Source organism: Sparus aurata, chromosome 13 (genome assembly GCF_900880675.1).
Source record: "Sparus aurata chromosome 13, fSpaAur1.1, whole genome shotgun sequence".
Lineage (NCBI taxonomy): Eukaryota > Metazoa > Chordata > Actinopteri > Spariformes > Sparidae > Sparus > Sparus aurata.
Window position 1 is genome coordinate 11557536 of NC_044199.1, and position 20585 is coordinate 11578120.

At 41.3% G+C, this 20585-nt stretch overlaps 1 protein-coding gene across 1 annotated transcript in view; it reads right to left on the reverse strand.

Annotated features, from left to right (window-relative positions):
- The window catches only part of LOC115593966 (multidrug and toxin extrusion protein 1-like), a 38159-nt gene extending 23268 nt beyond the window's left edge, over positions 1-14891 (reverse strand). Inside the window, exon 1 of the mRNA XM_030437699.1 lies at positions 14803-14891. The gene's annotated coding sequence lies outside the window, so the exon portion shown is untranslated. The remainder of the gene's footprint in view (positions 1-14802) is intronic.
- Between the last annotated feature and the right edge of the window lie 5694 nt (positions 14892-20585).

Below are 20585 nucleotides of genomic sequence, written 5' to 3' on the forward strand. Positions count from 1 at the left end.
GTCTGAGCTTAGTCATAGAGGCGTGATATACTTCGAAATATGTGTCCGGAAAGAAACTATTTATAACTGCACATACGAACTTGTCTCATGAGTAAATTCAAATTTCGTAATAAAGACAATCTGAGAAATGTAGCCTTCCAGTCCTAGTGTTAAGGATTTAGCTTCTTCTGAGGGTTTGTTAAAAATCCCAGTGGATCTGAGTCATTTAAGCTTTAATCTCTCCTCCGTCTTGATATAACAGTTTAAAATGCACAGTCTTTAGCCTCAAATGTTAAATAAACTCACGGTTTAGGTGCATTATGTAGTTTTGGGGAAGACCTTTTAATCAGAAGAGAAAGATCTTTCTTGATTGATCTTTGTTTTCATGACTGAATAAACAGTAAAAACAAACTGACCTTAAAGGATGACACAATTTCATGCTGTTATACTTTGTTTATATGTGGTGGACCCTGCCACCTTTCTGGGGGCCTTATTTTCCTCTGAGAACAGCTTGTATATTCAGTTATGGAAAAAACAAATGTTTGTATTTTATAATTGATACTGTAAATATTAAAAGTCTAGGTTTGTAGTTCTTTCCCAAGCTACACAGTACCCCTTTAACTAAATCAAAAACTGAAGAACCACACTTTCATACATCCCTCTGCCGTATGTTATTGGATTACGTGGACGCAGGTTTCGGCTGAATGGCCGGGCATTGTTGTCTTTGTGTCATTTATAAGTGCAGCTACCCGGTGGATTAAGACACCTCTGTAGTTTGAATCAAGCTGAGAATCTATGAGTTTGTTCCCATCCCATCGCCTTACGTTTCCTGTCTATCTCCACTTAGTAAAAGCTAAAATGCCCCCAAATCACCATAAAACCCATCAAACTTCCATTTTTCATCTTCACAATATTACTAGAATCCATCCTGTATTCACCACAGGAGAAGTGGAAGCCAAGAAACCATACGATTACTGCAGCAATATGGCTTCCTCAGTCAAGAAATCCTAAACAAAATAATAAAATTGTGCCACGTAAGAGCCATTCAGTCCACCCTGTCCTCCCACTGGCTCCCAGTTCGTGCCATCTATGACGTATATTACATGGGCTTGCACCATGCTATTTAGCAGATCTCATTGCACTCCGCATGATGGCGGCTACTTATGAACCGCCTGGTCAATATGGAAACTGCAGCCTGCGCAATCAGTTTGTGTGCTTGTGCTGGATATTTTTGAGATACTCGTCATGTTTGTGGATTATTGAAGATTCCCACTGATGGAAATTTAGCGTGTTTAACCCAGTTGGAGTGTACATGTCCTTCTCACATGAGCATGCTTGTGTGTACGTGTGTGTGTGTGTGTGTCCACTGTAATAATGCCTCTCTTACCTCCTTTCATTTCAGATCATGGCTGCAGCTGGGCTGATGTGTGATCTGTGCCCTTTGCGGTCCTTGACTCTTCCTGCCTCCTCGCCTCTGGTGGTAGCCGTTGTTCATGGTGACTGCTGTTGCAACGGCCTATACAATCCTCTGCTGACCTTCATGACAACACACGAAAATGTGAAGTACGCCATGCCTGTTTGCTGGTGCCGGATCCGTATGTTAGGCGAAGCAACCTTCTGTGTACGTTGTTACTTTTTTTGCTGTCTAAATGTCATTTCTTGCCAGTCTTAAAAAATAGAAAAAGACATTTTAGTCGCTTCAGTATTTGGATTTTGTTGCCAGTTGTTGAACAGCGACAGACAGAAGCTCCATAATTATAATGAAGTCATTGTTTATTCGGTTCATCGCTAACTAATTTGGTGTTTACTTTATCTGTTCTGTTAACCCCTAATGTAGTCGACTCTGATTCTACGCCAAACATAGATCATGTCAGCGGTTATAACAGTTTTCTATGGGAAAAATGTTCAACATATTTCATATATCATTAATGATTAATTGATTGTCAAGGCAGCTGACTGTTGATTGCAGAAATGACTTAAAATTTGCATCCCTAATTAGAAGTTAAGCACATTGAGATAATTCTCCAGTCAGGTGCCACAGATCCACTGAAGATGAAGGTGGTGTGATTAAAAGTGTGCCAGTCAAACCTCCATTATGGAAAAATGTGAGAAACAATATAGAAACATGGCATCAGTGTTTGTTCAGTCTCCTCATTGCTTTCCATTGATCTGAAGCGACATGCTTCGTACATCATGGTCTATTCGCTAAGTCTGACACGTTTAACCTTTACAACATAACGTTTCCAGCGAAGCCAAGTACAAAAACATTTTTTATATCATCATCAGAAAAACTACCGTATAAGTTGACTGTGAAGCGGATTCTCATGACCCCTACCGACGCTTGTTGTTAGGAGGCGACACAAAGCCAACAGCTAGTCAGTTCAGTCACATCACATACTTTGTATAACTTCGGGTATTGCGAGCGTACTGCATCATGAAGGTCTGGTCTGACTGTCACTGGTACACTGCAACAGTCTATTGACCGATTCAGTTGTTACGGTGAAATCCCACTTTGAGACAGCGTTTGTTACCATCTGTGAGGTTCACCAAAAGTTTTTGCCTTCATGAGACTTTTGAAATTTTACACCTACTGGACCGAGGTTGGTGGTGGTGTTTCCATGGATTTTATTTAGATAAATTAAACCCTACATAAGCTTAAGAAAATGTGCACGGATCAATGAAGGCATTACGGTACGATACAGTAGGACGCGCTCTTGTGAAAGTAATAGCTGCCTCAGTTTCAGGGCCCTACATGCTGGCGGCTCGCTGTCACACTATCAGTGCTTACCAGGGCACTTGAAAGTGACAGAGCCATCGTTAATATCATTAATAACACCTATTAGTCAAAATGTCAAAAAAAGGCCTGTAGAATTTTTTCGGGATTGTAGAACTACTTATTTACATTCATTGCTGTATTGCTAACAAAATGTGGTTTGTATGAGTGCTACTTTTAAATCCCTTCCATGACATAATGCGCCTTGAAGGAACCGTGTCTTTGTGGAAAAACATCTGCCAAATCGACAGAAGCACCTTATTATACTAATACATACACTTATAATTGCACTTACCACCATAATACCAATCAAGCACAAGACAAGACAGCCTGGTGACATTCTCAGATTAAGTCAATCCGTAACAACTACATCGCAGACATCTTGAAGGACAAACAACTTGTTAACAACCAGCACTAATTAAAGCAATCCACTAACTGTCAGTATGACTGTAAAAAAACTAACTACTCCCCAATTACCACTTGCTGAAGCTGTATAAATTGCACAGAGGGAGATAAAAACAAAATAAGCTTACCAGTGTTGACATAAGTGGTTTTTGATGTCTCCAAAAAATCCCTCCCACCACGTTTCAGTTTTCGTTCTCCAAGCGAGTAAACAGAAACTTGCGCCTCGACTGCAATGTTTGCCGTTTCATCCATACGACAGAAAAAGACTTCCACAATCTTTTTGAAAGGCATCTGCACGTCATTGGCAAAAGCCTCAGTTAACATTTAGTAATTCTAGGTTTGTTTTCACTATGCGGTACAATACGAGATAAATTGGATCCATCATTAGTGTCTTTGACGTGCAAGGCAGCGGACAATAAAGCTAATAGAGCGGTTCAGGCGCTTGTTTGATCTGAAAGTGATCATTACAAAGTTACCACCGGCACTCCTGGCAACTTAATGCGTTGACTGAGGGGAGTAATTCAATATTTATTGTTATTGCAGATTTCTCAAAGTGCCTCCCTCCAGCTAAAATCTTTCTTTCGCAAGTGCTTTACAAGAGTTTTGATCGTGCCATTTAGCGGATGCAAATGGATGCCCAAGATGGCATCAACTATGCACTGATGTTACCAGCTGCTTTTGATATCTAAAGTATTTCGCAATCCAAAGATCTCCATTTAAGTTTCACCACCCAATGCAACTTCGATTGATAAGTTGATTAGCATCCATCACCTGCAGCATGACCGAGCAGCGTTTCACCATTCAACTGTTAGCTAACTGGGCCGACTTTAATCAAGCCACAAACCCACTAAAGACAATAGACTATGCAAATATAAAAACAAGAATTGGGAAATTTTGTGACCAAAATGGCCAGCACGCTGAAAACTTGACACGTAGGATAGCATACAGTAGAGTTAGCTATTCTAAGAGTTTGGATTATTGCTAGAACTACTACTACTTTAAAAAGAAGTTCTCCAAAAGTAAAAAGCTAACGGGAGGCTATAAACAATGCACGCTGCGGTTGCACATCTTCATCCCCACCGTCACTAAGCATCTTTACTATGCTACAGTAAACACACTTAACAGTAAACAGTCTATTAGAAAAACAAAGGTTGGGAAATCTCTGTGTACACAATGCCCACATACAAATTTGGGAACAATGGTTTTGTTCGTAATTACAACAATGGAGCCTTCCTATTATGCTAGGTTTTTGGCCAGTTTCCTTTGCATGGTAACAAGTGATGGGGCTCATTGGTTTATTTATAGCTGATGGGGATTCATTCAAGTTTCTGTGTCGAGGCTTCAATTAAAACTAAACTTCCAAATGTGAACAAACAGTGTGAGAAAAATGGAGGACATTGTTTTCATTCTGCAATAATGAAAAAAAAACATTAATATGAATAAAGGCTGGAAATCCTCCAATATATTCATGCCTAAGCTGTCCCCCTTTTCTTCTTTGCATTTCCCATGAATGCCGTCTCTTGTTCTTTCTCAAGCACACCGGCAGACACGCGGAGATAAGCGTGCTCGCGCCTGGAAATAGAACATATAGAGCAGAGATAGAGCGCAAAAGGGGAAACAGAAATTATAAAGAATGCATGCAGCCATAGTAGAGGAGGTGATGAGTTGAAATGATAGAAGAGAGAAGAGACGCATTTATGACATTCAGTTACATATAGAAAAACACAGCTTTGTTTCAGGGAGATCACTGTCCGGATTAGCAGAAGTGACAGATAAAGAAATGGGGAATTTCATTGTATGCCGCTATCTGGGAAATGGATTTTGTGAATACTGAGCTGGCTGGATATAAGCTTTTATTCAGTCTTTTACTGCCTGAATCCTTTTACATTTACAAGCTCAGGTTTTACCCACTGGCTACACTGAGGATTTTTTTTCTCTCTCTGACAAAAAAAAAAAGAAAGAAATACCAGCTCCACAGGTTATGTACGGAATTGGACACATTCACAAACTTGTCCTGCACCTTGTCACCCCAGACGGACGTCACGCTGGAACATTTTTGTATTCTTATCCTAAAAGTGTGTTCCAAGGTGTTCCACCATACTCTCTTGCCCGCACAAACGTCTTGCAAATTGCATGTTTCAGCCTGATGAATGCCACTAAGTTCCTCAAGAGCATTATAATCACCAAATCATGGTATTGGTATTTGTTTTGTGGAGATAGATCGTTTGTATAAGACTTGTACGTTAAGTCCAGGCAACTCTTGACATAACTGAAAAAGAAGTTTGAATACTCCCTCTTGGAAACACAGATTTAGGACAAGAATACAAAGATTTTCCAGCAATTCCGTACGTAACCTGCGGAGCTAGTATTTTTTCTTTGTTTTTAATTACGACAAATAATGTGCAATAACCCATATTTCATTGCATTATTTATTGCAATGTAGATACATTTCTAGAAGAATGTACATATCTTATATTTGTGTTCTATTTGTATTATTCTTGCTTATATAAAGTTTTTATTTTCTGCATATTTCCTAAGACTTTTGAATGGGAGCAGCTGCTAAACTGCAAGCAATTTCCCCTCATGATCAATAAAGTTTTTCTGATTCTGATTTAGATCCTTACTCTGATTGTGAGCGCTACTTTTTCATCCTCTGAGTTGGAGTGAGGGAAGACTGGACGCCTCTTGAGGCACAGGTAAACCATAAGGTAAAAGACACTTGATAACCGACTGGCTTCTGTTAGAAAACAGCTAACGTTAGCATTCAGCCAAATCTGAGCTAACGTTACCGTGCGATACGATACCATTTCGATGCTTTATGATTGGGAAAGGCGTAATTATTTCAGAACCATCAACGAGCATCTTGGATATATTTGTCTAAAACCTGGAAATGTAACACACACTCAGGATGTAATCCAACAGTAACGTTAGCTAGGCGGTTGTTGAGTGCTTAATATCAGCATACGAGTTAGCAGATATGTTGTTGTACCTTGAAATATGGACGAATGTTCCTCCGAATTCTCACTATCCATCATATTTTTGGTTGCTGATCAATTGGGAAGCTGTAAAATTAAAACATCTTGTCGTATTACCTACGCTTGTACAACTTGCAGCCTTGAACACGGCAGCATCACATTAACCCAGAATTCTCCAGCATTGGAGAAAATTGGCTGACATATGGTCTACAAAGCAAAATATATATTTCACAGAATGTCTAAGTATTCATTAAATAGCATGGGTTTTTCTTTTTAGTGCTATACGTTCCAACCAATAAACATTATTTGTTTTGTCTCCCTGTGAGACTGTTGCAGTTATACAGCTGTTTAATTAAATTCAACTTAACAAAATTAAGAGGCTGAACAAGATCCTCTTCCTCTTCCTTCTTCTTCTTCTCGACATGTTCAGCTATAAAGCCCTGGCGCAGCGTTTGAAGGTATCCAACTCTGTGTAATTCATTGATTGCTGCTTAATTCTGTGACTTAAAAACAAACAGTAGTGTGGGAGGTGAGGATTAGGCTACATCAACATGTCAATGTGATTAACAGTGTCAGGGAAATACATCAAATGAAAACACGTATATATGCGGTTTACACTCACTCATCTGTTGACTTTTCATGCCAAATTTGGAATGCCGTGAACTTGTTATTATTACACCCTATCTGATTTTTCAAAAAACTACTTCAACTCCCACATATTCAAGAAACTGTGGCACATTTTTAAGAACGTTGGCAGACAAAGATGTCTAACAAGCGAATGTTTGAAAACGGCACACTTCCATGTAAAATAATTTAATCCAAACTCTTGACATGTAAATGACAAAAGTGCTTGTGAGACTGTTCCATTTTATTTTGAAGCGTATTATTCATCACACACCTCTCGAAAGCAGCTTGAGTCACGAGTGATGATGTTGATTGCCTAATTGGCAGCTTGTTCCTATACGTAGTTGTAGGGCCTCCATAAAAAGAGCCCTTAGTGCTGCAGTGTGCAGTAACTGAGGCTGAGGTAGCTAACAAGTATGTAACTCCAAACATAGCCTTTCCAATTTAATAACCTCGGTGTCTTCTAGTTCGACGTGATGAGACATACCTATTAAATAGTTGTTGGAAGACGCTGTTGAGGGAGCTCGGCGTGGACAGAATCAAATAATGAACAATCTTATTATTTACTCCTTTATTAGGTGAGTAATGTAAAGAAATTGAATAATCAGTAGGAAAAGTAACAAGCTGAACAACCTCATGCAGATGGAAAGTCAGGTTTTGAAATGTAAAAAAAAAGACAATTGAAAAGAGACATAAAATGGCTCCCTAAAGCTCATCTGGCATAATCCAAGTTTAAAAAAACAATATAAGCTTGTGCACCCACTTGAGAAGGGGGTGTATGCTAACACTTATATTTTAGCAGCTACAGCAAAGCATCCAGTTTAAAAGGGAGTAAATAATGTTTTTTAAGTTGGGATCTTGGGGATTCTGGAGACCTGGATTATGCTGGATAATTTTTAAAAATTTTTTTACATTTTGAAACAAGTCCCCATCTACTCATATTATTTAGGAGAAGGCTGCAACCCTGTTTTGCTGTGAGGCTCGCAAAATGTTTTGTGGACTGCAAAGAAAATCATCCAACTTTCCACCTACATGGGGGTAGGTAGACAAAGAATCATTTGCAATTTTTGGTTCAGCTTATCCTTCAAGTGATAACTTTACTGGAATTGACAATGGACGAAGCTAATGAGGGGTTCCGTGCTTTGTATGTTCACTGAGATCCATGCAGCATGAACCTACACTGAAAATGTTAGACTGTACAAGATTGATAACAGCAATTATTTCTATTATAAATATGCAGTTTAGTACAAGATGTTAATTCCAGTGCTTCATATCACTGCCTCGTAGAGTTACAGCTCATCACGTATTTGATGGATTGTTTTTTAAAACAGATCCATGATGGAAAGTCTTGTTTGAGGTCTTCGCCCGACACAATAAAGCTTGATATCTTATTTTACATCTTGAGCCAAAATTAATCAGGGAGAGATAATGATTAACAAGTGAGAGACTGATTACGTTGCTGCAGAGCTGTAACCCTGCATTAATCATGATAATTTCCCTCACCCTCAACACCTTCAAGTGAGCGTGCCCTATTTTGCTGCGATACCATCATCGAGATTGTACCGACTGGACTCCGGCTTCCTGTCTGATAGCATCAAAATGGTCAGTTTGTATTGAATCTCAGCTGTATGTTGTTTATGAGGAAACAGGGGGGTTCAATCAATAGAAACATCCGTTGACTGGCTGTTTCACGTGTTGGTAATCAGTAAAAAAGAAACTCAGGTCAAAATGTTTTCATTCTACTCATTAACACTTGGTAAATGAAACATGGAGCGGGCTATAAAAAACATTTCTGCAATGAAGCAGAAGATTTTTAAACACATGATCCATAATTATATGATTGAAGCCACATATCCTCCTATAGCTTTCTATCTATAAACCTCAAACGCCAGCTTGTTGGTGTATTACGCACACACGCACACACACAAACACGCACGCACACACGCACGCACGCACACACACACACACACACACAAACACACACCGCACACACACACACACACACACAGTTGTGCTATCCTATTCTTCCTTTGGAGGATCAGAGGTTTTGTCGCTGTAGGTGTTGGCGATGAGTCACATCGGCAAATTACCGCGTTTCAAACGGCTTTCAAATTACTTCCCTTCCAGTCGGGTGGTGCGCTGATAACCGATAACAGTTTTCATTTCAACAAGGAGTTTTGGAGGACTCATCTTTCTTTCTGTTTGTCTGCCTCAAGGTATACAGCCCATGTGTGGCCTGTGCCTGTATGCATGAGGCCTACCGTACAGCACATGCCGTGAGGAGGCCGGCAGCAGACACGGGAGCTTAGTGATAGAGAGATCATCAAAAGCTCAGCCAGTCACTGCTCACGTTTCTGCCGACCTGTTATAAATTCAAAAGCAACAGAATAGTGTTCTTTATTCTACAGTTTCGAACCCGTTGACCCCAGATGATACTCATTAATCCAAAAGAGATAAGTGGAAAAACATTACAGGGAAGCCTATTAAATCTTGACAACGCATGTTGTTGAGGATAAAAACAGAGGGTGGTTTGCGTGCAAATCCTTAATTGTTATTTAGAGTAATGTCACAGAGGCCTGCTCTTTATCCCAGTGCACTGCACCTTAGGAGAACACAAGCAAATAAAAAAAAAAAAAAACATGCACCAGTTTTTACAACTCGTTTGTGGCTTAAAGAAATGGGCTGCATATGAATTAAACAAAACAACCACGTTTGATTGATATTTAAAAGTCTTGTTTCTTTTAAAGCTTTTCTATTTTAGCCTACTTGTTTTGATGCTTGTTTCTTAATGTTTTTACTGGTCTAAAATGCTATTTTTTATTTTTTTTTAATGCAATTTTTACTGTCTTTTAAATGAAATTTTTATGTCTTTTAATGTAATTTGTGTGTGCCGGTAAAGCACTTTGAGTTGCCTTGTGTCTGAATTGTGCTATACAAATAAACTTGCCTTGCCTTGCTTAACATTCCCACTGCTGGATATTACTGACGTTAGTGGCTGTACTTGTGTTGAAGCTGTTTTCATCATTTGAAGAAGAATCTTTAAGAAGAAGAAGAAGAAGAAGAAGAAGAAGAAGGAGGGCTGGATCTCTTTCAGGTGCAATTTGTAAAATATGGCCAGAATTCAAATGTAGCTGCAAGAACATAGCAACTGACAACTGCTGCTCTTTGCTAGCTGTCCTTGGTGTCCGGACACTTAACTTGGCTGTCCGGACACTTAACTGGATCTGAACACAGCCTCCAAGGCCGATGGAGGTCAGTTTGATGACAGGGAATACAGTTAGGAGGTGATTTACAGCACCTCTGAGCATGACAGACTTCAGGGATGATAAGATTTGGCAGGTGGGGACGGGAGAGGCATCAGCAATGGGAAAGAATATATCTGCCAGCAGAAACAACGGGTGCCATTGAACAATCTTGCTGGTTCAAAGTCGTATTAGGAGACAGGACAGGGCTAGCAGGTTAACATGCTTACTTCAGTGGACATCTCTGGAACAGAATAAACAGATGTCTTTGACATAACATCAACAAATATTTTGAATGTTTAAAGCTAAAATTCTGGCCGTATCTTACAGATTACTCCTTTAAGGCTTCCTCTCAAGTGCAGGTAACTTTTTATATCAACACACACTGTAAACTTTATTACAACCACTGTATTTGCTTACATATTAATTACATTAATCTTCTCCTTTCCATACATGTAGTTAGGATAATGTGCTGTTGAGAAATTAAGAAAATTGAAGAAGATTAATAAGAACTATGTATGAAAAGAATTAGATAAATGTAATATGTATGTTGAATAACAGCATCAACTTTTTCGGAATAGTTTAGACTCATACCAACATTGCCTCTGGGTTAAATAACAACGAAAAGCTTGTCGAATTTGCATACATATAAAAAAAACCCACTTTAACTCACCCACTCTGCACCCTCCAGATAAAAGACTTCTGTATAGCTGCTACACACAACCCAAAATAAAAGCCAGCATTATGTTAGTACAATCAAAGCAGTGTTTTTCATGAGATAATGGTCACATCAATGCAGAGGGATGCACGGGCTTTGAAAATTTGGCTCATGTTATAGTGAAGGTCTGCAAACGCGTGGTTTCCGTGCCACTACATCTTCAGGCTGTGGCTCTGCCATCTGTGCTCGCTGGTGCAGTGATTACAAATGATGTGGATGCAAGCTATTACTCTAATAAAGTCTCATGCGAGGTTTTACTGTAGTACATTAGAGGCAGCTGGCTGCTGGCCGAGTGTCTTGTCATGAGGCCTTGAACGTGCAGCACCGCCTCTGAAACCGTGCGTATGTGTGTGTTTTTGTCAGGGTTGGGTTCAATTCACTTTCAATAGTGTGTTTGCTGATGCATGTGCCAGATGTCTACAGGGGGAGAATGGAAGAGATTGATGGTGAGCGCTGATGTCGCACGCTCTGATATGAGTCGCCTCATCAACCTCAAATTCATTGCCTGCTTCTGGCCTCCAACACCATCCGTCACTGACGCCACCAGTTTCTCAAAGGTTGCAATGCGCATTTTACAGCTAATATTCAGGGGGGGTAAATAATTTCTGAGTAGCAGACAATGAGAGAGTGGGACAACAATCACCACAATGCGCACACATTACTCACGCAGAATCCACTTCCCGCAGGGTCCATCTACTCCCACTATAACTCCTCTCATGGACCTAATTTATGCGACAGACGTTTGGCATTCATCGGCTGTTCGCAGCAAATTCTCTCACATCATCTATATTGGCTCATAGATTCAAATATTACCTTTAACACCATATTCATCAATGTGGAGGTGTTAACCCATCGAGGATCACTTATAAAGGGACGGTGTTCATTCACTGCGCTGCACAATGGGAACAGAAAGGCATTATTCTTCGCACAGAGCCGAGAGGATGGAGGCAGCACAGAAATTGGGAATATTTGAATGAATTTTCCTGTGAGTCACACACAGCATTTATTCATTTTATTGATTTATTGAGTTTTCTGTTCTGGATGTATCACAGTGTGATTTTGTATCAGAGCGTACGTGCGACTTCCTAAAAATATTCTACGTTCTATTTACACTTCATCCAAACTGTCTTTTCTAGCACACATCAGCATATTTCATGACACGAAAGGGTAAATTCGACCAAAAAGAAAAGCTACATTCAAGCACACAGCGTTTCTGCATTCTCCCAAGCAACTGACTTGTTTTAGAATGTGAAAAAAAAATCTTTACTGCTGCTTTTGAGCTAAAAGTGTTAGCACACAACGTGAACACAGAAGTTGGTGCACAAGCTTGCCAGCACGTCAAGGGCTGTAAATCATATCAAATCACTTGGATATGCTGGACGAGCTGTGAAGCAAGAAAACTTCACTCGAGGTGAGTAGATAATAAGTGAATTCGGGTGAACCCAGTAAAATAAGAAAAAGAAGACATTACTTTTTACCTTTATGCCCACTCGATCTTGTGCGCCCACTTCAGACGGGGTTCACGCTAACACTTTTAGCTTAGCAGCTATGATGAAGATTTCAACACAAAAATCGGTGTAAATAACCTCTTTCCACATCAATTCGGGATCTCCAGGCCTCTTGAGATGAGCCATTTTATGTGTTGTGTCTTTTGTTTTTACATTTTAAAACAAGTCCCCATACTCATCAGTTGTTGAGGAGAAAAATCTGCAGCATTGTTTTGCTGTGAAGCACCAGAGTTGTTTTGTGGTCCACCAAACTCCACCCACCTTTCCATCAGCATGGAGATGAGTAGATAATAACTGAATTTTAATTTTTGGTTGAATTTTTCCTTTAACAATTTACAAGCAGCACTTTACAGAGAGATCAGAAATTGACAGTGTCATAGTGGCCGTATTAAAGATGAGCATTTCAATATTTACGTTATTTATGGCAAAACACTCGTATCAGTCATTTTCATGTTGTGATAGTACATCCGTAGTATGTCAGTGAACATATAGACCAGACACAGGTGTGAATTAAAGTCCATTTTGCACCTCAGTGAGAGAGAAATCTGAAGGCTACTAATGAGATTCTCATTTACAGAAATCTCTCTGCTGACATCACAACCCTCTCCAGATGTAAACACAGCTGCGTCACCATAAAAACACCTGACACGAGCAGAACAAGCGCGACACAACAGTGGCAAACAAGCCTCACCGTGTGGAGCAGATGTCATCGTGCAACATCGTGTTATGCCTTCTGACGCGGATGTTTGACTCACGATGAGCAACCTGAGAGGGAGACAGAGTGCTAAAACTGTCCCCTTCTGCAAAACTGTACCGACAAAGAGGCTGAATGTAAAAAGATAATCATAATAATCTGTGCAGTCTTAAACAAATTAAGCCAAGCTTATAACTTTTACCCTGTGAAACTAATTTTCTCCCCTGATGCTAACGCGTGACCGTGAAATGTGTGCAGGTTAGCGTGTGGCTTGCGGGGAAATTTTAGCTTCTGAAAAGCATGTCTGTGGAAAAAAAAAACAAATAAAAAGGAGAAGCTAGATGAAACTGTAGATTATAGTGTAGTGTGGGCGCCAGGGTCCTGCACACATCATCAAGTCCCAGCTATGCATTGTGTTGTAGGAACCTTACGGTGCAATTACTTGTCCTTCCCTCCCCTGACGAAGAGGCGTGGGCGGAAAAGCTTCTGTTAATCATGAGCCCTATTTTATCACTTCCAGGTACAGACCCTTTGCAGTGCGAGGGAGCTGCATTAGCACACTTGCCGAAAGATCCCCAGCCTGCATTACCATAATTGTGGCCAAAATGTCAGCAAAAACCAGGGAATTCATCACTCCCTATCTCCCCCTTGTTTTAAGAGTGTCGATTTTCCAGCTCAGCCTGGCGACCCTGCAGCCCTCCTCGGTCCGTACCAACAGAGAAAAAGACAAAGTTAATTTAATGGAAAAAAAAGGGCCGTCCACGTACAGTCGCAGCCCATGTCTTAGAAGTTTGTACGGGGAACCATCAGTGACAGCATGCCCCAACCTCCTCCAGAGGTCCATTTGTCTGTAATGTACATTACAATAAGAGAGGGGATGTGTGTTTTCTCTCTGTGCGTGTGTGTGTGTGTGTTTGTGAAAGAGAGACAGAATGGAGGGAGAAATGGAACTATTACTGTGAGGTGTGTGTATTCCATTAAATGCAAGCATGGTGTACCGGTGTTAATCTATGTGAGTGGCCAAGCAGGCGGCAGAGTGTGAGTCAGTGCGGGGGTGCGGACATGGAGCGAGGGTAAGGGGCCAACTAATGCTGAGTGGCAGTTGATAATGCCAGACCGTTATATCAGCATCTGCCCTCCGGCTCCATGCTTACCTCTCCGAGCCTGCTGCTGCCATCAAGCATTTCAACAAAGACACACACACACACACACACACACACACACACACACACATATGCGCACACACACAATGACATGACTACCTTGCAAACACTCCCTCATTCTGCTGCAAACAGTCCCTTGCACAAAATCTAATCAAACAGAGGTTATGTGGTGCCTCAAGCCATCCTAAGAAATTACAACTTCATTTGATGTGTGCATATCTCCGTCTGCTAACACAAAACACATATTTGCTCACACACGCCAAGTCCCTCAGAACAGAAACAAAGCTCCATTTTGGTTTCCAGGGAGAGAGTGAGCATGGTTTTTTTTTCTTTTTCTTTCCGTCATCGCGTCACCACGAGTTTTTGTGTGTTTGCTTAAAAAACTCTTGTTAAAATAGACATCAAAGACTCCAGGTGATATTTCTGTCCGTCCTCAAATTATATTTTCTCCCTCATCTGATAAGAAGTATCATAAATCTAACATTCACATCAGTGGAGCGTGACATTTTGAATCAGGCCACACATAATCGCATAATAAAGCTGGCCTCATGTGACTCTGATGTCTGCAGCTAATATCCAATTAACCTTAGAACATCACCGATAATATAGAATCCCTGTCTGCCGTTAGCTGAACGTACAGGACATGTTCCAGCACACACACATGCAAAGAAAAACACATGCATTAAGGTGCACACGCAGACACACACACACTTGTACATACCTGGAAGTAAAAGCTTTGACGCAGTCAGAAAGTAACCCGTATGAGGACTGACAGCTGAATTTAGTGGCACACAAGGCCAGAGGGGCGGCTTGGCACTGACAAATGAAGTGTATGGAAATGAGCTTGGCATTAACATTGTGAATCAACTTGTTTCTACGTTATCCAGCACATGGATGCCACTAATGTTCAGCGCAACAAGGAAGCTCAATATCAGACATAACTGTATATTTATGTGCCCTTGAACCAAAATGTACAAAATGCTCCATTTATAGCAGACCTTGGGAGTGTCAGACTGACAGTGGAAGTAAACAGTTGTTTCTATTTTATAATAAATCAAGCAGAAAGGAAGGGGGGAAAGAAAGAACAGGGGTGAATTCACATGAGTGGGTCATGGAATTAAAGCGTCCCTTTGCAATCCAGAGTTGTTTACTTCAGCAAGCCTTTGATTCTTATCCAGTGTCAGGCAGGACTAGTGAGGTCTAAAACCCTCAGGCTTGTATCAATTCCGCACCACTAGTTTTCAGCAAAGCTGCTGATTTTCTACTCCTTAGTATTGATAATGATCAGAATTAGAGTCAGGGAGCATAAAACTAATCATTAAGACAACTTTTTTTTGCCAGCAGTGCAGTATAATGTATAGAGTGTGTGCACATGAATTGACTTATGTGCAACATTTTATGATAAGATCAATTACGTGCTAAAAGGATAAGTTCAGCCAAAAAAAACTACTTGCACGTGTAGCTGGTCTGGCCTGACTCTTCAGATTGCTACGAGCTCTCCATGGTGTTTGTGGGTGATGGCGAATGAGACAAGGACAATTTCTGCCCTGCTGACTGGGGGAATTTATTCGGTTTAAATTAGTACAGCAACTTCTCATACAGCTTTCCTTAAGCACACCTTTAAAAACAAGGGAACCCAGCAACCTGCAGAAACTGCCATGATGCTACTTTTGCTTAACTTAGTATGCTACATAAAAGTGCTGCACATTCCAAAATAATTATAATAAGTGTGCGACCGTTACCAAGTAAGATTTGCACATCTGTTAACCACATTTTAACACGCTATAGGTGGGAACACTCGTAACTCTTACCTCTCCTCACCTCACGAGGTCCAGAAACCGAGTGAGGAGGAGGATAGCGGGAACCCACAGGAAGTGGTGTCACAGACATTTCAAAGATCACACAACGAAAGTACAATTTACCAAAATAAATTAATTTAAATAACCAAAATCAAAGCTCCCCAAAATAAACACTGAACTAGATGTGAACACGTAAAAAAAAAACAGCAACAAAATATGAACAAGCATTAAAATGGATTTAGTGAAACGTAAACCTGCTACCATTGTACATCCGTTACATCCACCACTGCTAGATTTCACCAAAATCCAGACCATACCTCTGAATAAACCAGTTACTACACTGACCAAAACTTGGAAACCTGGCTGGGACTCACTGTAGAACTTTAAGATCTACCATCAGCCGTACAAGCTACCAAACGCATAGGTTCAGAGAAAACATATGAGTGATCGGGCCTTAGTCCCTCTTAGGCACGAGGTATCTTTCACCATCACCGATTGGTTAGTCGCCACCCGCAAGGGGAGATGGGATAACAATGGCAGCGTCAAAAACACGAGCAGAACATGCTGGTGCATGCGACTTGCCTGAAGACCCCCCGCTGCGTAAAGCCACTTTTGACGGTTGGAGATACGAATGTAACGAGTAATGTAACTAGTAATGTAACTAATTACTTTCTTCAGGGAGTAATCATGTAATGTAAGGCAATACTATTTTTGAGAGTAATGTGTAATGTGTAATATACTACTTTTTCTGAGTAATGAGCCCCAACACTGCTGGTGTGGTAGTGGGTGCGCATCCTTAAGGGGCCTCGCATTTAGTCACCTGATGTCCGTGCAGAGTCTCAAATTACCGTTCTATTTCCTCACGAGCACGACAGGGGGGTAGTCACTCACTGACTTTCTTATCTCCTGTACTTCCATTTCAGACAGAACTGCCATAGTTTCTGGTGATGGGCTGCTGGTACCCCGATTGGGGAGGCGGAATGGTCTTTAATCAGTGAGCCGGATACGATGTGCGCCTCTCTCTCAAGCGTGGCACTGGTCAATATCAATGTAAGCGAGCCCGACCTGTTGTAGTCGCTGTTTAAGGTCTGTAGGCTGGTCATTATCATGTTTTTTCTCCTGTTTGGCTCTCTCCGGTTGGTTGGTACCCTGGAAAACCTGCCAGAGCCCCAAAAGCAAGACAGGGAGACACTTCCGCAGACTTACTGTTTCGCTTCAAGGTGATGGGCTTGTCCGTCAGGTTAGTAACTTTCTTGGGGGTCCATCTATCAACCAATAGTGGTGTGATGACACGGCCAACCATGATGTTACGAGGCATGAACTTGGAGGAGGTGGGCTCTACAATTATCGTGCTGCCAGGTGACATGGGGACATTCTTTGGCAGTTTGCCCCAAACCAGATGTTCTTGCTTCACCAGCAAGGTGACTGACGGCTGGGGCTTAACAGTCCTGATCACGTCTGGTAGCTCGTCACCTCTCAACCAGGATGAATTTGCCAAGAGATGCACGAGTTGCTCCCACTCTGGGAGAAGATTGCCACTGGAGAAAAGATGCCAATAGATGTTGGTTACTTTCAGCTGATGTATGAGGAATCTGTTGACATTTGTGCCTTTGATCAGTTCATCACATAGACCAGGTACCACGAGAACGGGCACAATGCAGCCCTCTCCATACAGTTTCATTTCCACCTCATACTTGCATTTTGGTTTGCTCAGTGTCCCTCCGCAACCTACCAGCACAACCTCCTGCGTCAGAGGAATGGGTCCCGAGAGTATATTCTCACTCACCATTTTTAGTTCTGCTTGCTTGCTGAGTGTACAGTCCATTGAATCAGAATCAAGCATCCCCTGCACCTGGAATGTGTTGTTTATGTGTACAGGGGTATAAAACATTTTTTCAAAGGGACCCAGTCTTTGTTTGTTCTGTACTATTACTTTAGCACTGGTTGGTGCTGCTGCACCTGCTTTTATGTATGGTTGTTTAATACCACTAGGGTCGAGGGTTTCTTCAGTGCCCACACAACCCCACCACCGAATTTGGGCCAGATAGTTTAAAGGCTGTGTGTTTTGTGGCTGGGAGACGTGCTGACCTCGGCCAGGCTGGCCACTGGGACAGTCTCTCTTAATGTGGTTTGGCTCAAAGCATCCTCAGCATCGACACTTTTGCCTGCAGTGTGCAAGGGTGGAATGCTCCGGCGACTGGCAGACTCTGCAGGATCTATGCTGAAACTGATCAGAGGAGGCTGGCTTGCTTGCAGCATGGTTGTTCTGTGACAGTACATGGTCAAAAAGGCTGACTAATGTTTTCAGACCGTTATCATTACAAGGGGGTCTGGGTGTTGCACTGCTTTGGCCCTGCATAGATGACTCTACCGAGTGGCATGTTGTCTTTGAATCGTCCAATACAGGAGTCTGGGCATGGACTGTCAGTGGCTTAAGATGCTTTAATTTGGGCGCGCAGGTGGTCGAGTGGTTAGAGCGCATGCAAGGGTAAGGGGCCAATTTGGGCAGTTTCTGACAAACCTCATGGCTACTTCCTGGCAGGGATCTTCCATATGTTGCCCTAACATTTTCAACCCCTCCTCTGCTGCATCAACTGCCTTATTAGACTGGAGCCAGTACTCTATAGGGGTCTGTCCTGCCACTGGGAGGGTGCTGTAGAAACTGGCCATTGGTATACATTAATAGGTCGCATTGCTAAAACGTTGCCTGAGGATTTCATAAATGATCTTTGGATTTTCTTGAGGCTTCGTGGACAGGCAGCTACTCAAAGTTGTCCTCACAATGTCTTAAGCCTTGCCCGTTCATCCAGATATTCATATTCTCAGTGTGTTGTTCTTTCAGGGGTGTGGCTTGTTTTCTGAAATATACTTCCATCAACTCTTTCCACTCACAAACTATGTTCTTTGTCAGACCCATCTCCCCTGAAGACCGGAGGCTCTCTCACATCTGACTGTAGGACTAGCTTTGCAGCGGTCAGGTTGAGATAAGTTGCGTCACTGGGTAACCCTAACCCTTTCATCATGCTCACTCCTCAACTGTTCTTTTAAAGACTGTCCTACCTGCTGCGCAGTATGATATAATATAATATAATACGGAAAAAACTACCAAAAAAACATAAAATGGCTCCATCCATCCATACATAATCCAAGCCTGTTAACAACATCGTTTCAACTTTGGATCTTGGAGCTTCATGAGACTTGGATTACATTGGACGAGCTGTATAGAGTAATTAAAAAAAAAACTAAAAAAAAAACAGGTCCCCATCTACTTCAGTTGTTTAGGAAAATGCTGCAGTGCTGTTATGCCGTGAAGCTTCAGAAATGTTTCATGGAGCACGGAACTTCGCCTGACTTTCCATCAGCATGAGAGTGAGTTGCTGATGACTGAATTAAACATTTTTGGATGAACTGATCCTTTAAGTCCTGTTTAAATACTGCACAAGTCAAGATCACAAATTCCTGTTACTTACCTTTAAGAATGACAGATTCTAGGGATGTATATCGTTAGGATTTTGTCGATACCAATACAATTACTCCTTATCGGTACTGATACTTATCGATACTCTTATTGATACTACAACATGTCATTTTGTGTAAAAAAATAAAGACTTTACAAGATGTCAAAAGATTCACCCTTTTATTACCACAAGGTAATAATAAAGCTCTCTAAAGCAGAACAGAAGCTATGCAATTACAAACACTCCGGAACACATAACCAGGACTTTTATATCTGGCAGATGCCGGAGCACGACGCAGCAATTCAGCTGAATTTAGCACCGAGCAGACAGGAAGTCAAGTACCGAAATATCAGTATAACATCCGGTTACTTTTCAAAATAAAACAGTCACAAATCTCAAAAAAGAGATAAACACAAGCTCTTCTACTAATCCTTCGGTCGGGAACACTTCCTGTTGTTGTTTTTATGACACATACCTATAACTGCGGTCACGAGTGATTATGTGATTATCGTGGAAACTCCTCGGCCTCGCAACGCCAGCTGTCTACCGTACTGTGCCGTAGCTGACTCAAAAGCAACCGGTGGGGGTTACCAGACGGCAGACGTCAGAGCAAAACCGGATCGGAGCCGTAACGCAGCGGACAGTATGCAGAGGAAATTCGGGGTAAGCAACATCAGCAAACACTTAGAGCATAATATGAAGCTAAAGGAGTGCGGCATGTTTGATTGCTATAACAAAGCGAGTACAGTTAGCAGCCCGGCTAACGCTAAAGACTGCAGCGCCGTGACAGCGACACCTGGTTTCGTTTCTGCGACGTCAAGTCACGGAGTTTGTTTTTAAGTTTATAGTCATTATGGTTGGGTAGACGTTCAGAAACCATCCATGTCAAAAAACAATAAAAAATCATCAAAAAAGTTTTTTTTTTTTTTTTTTAAAGTACCGATAACAGTACCGTTTGTCCAGGATCTTAACGCTACCCTGGTACCGACCCAATTAGGAGCCGGTACCAAAAAGTACCGGTCCTCGGTATACATCCCTAACAGATTCTCTTTGAGTTTATGTTATAAATTAATGTTAACGATATGATATGTAATATTTCTACATTAAAGTGTTGAAAAAAGTGACTGGACCTTTGTTGTACATTGTGTTGATTTGTGTTCAATCCCAGAGAAATCTGTAATTTAACTCAAGGTTACAGGGCATTTCTCATCCAACTGGTCGTCTGACGCTATAACTTCAAAGAAAGA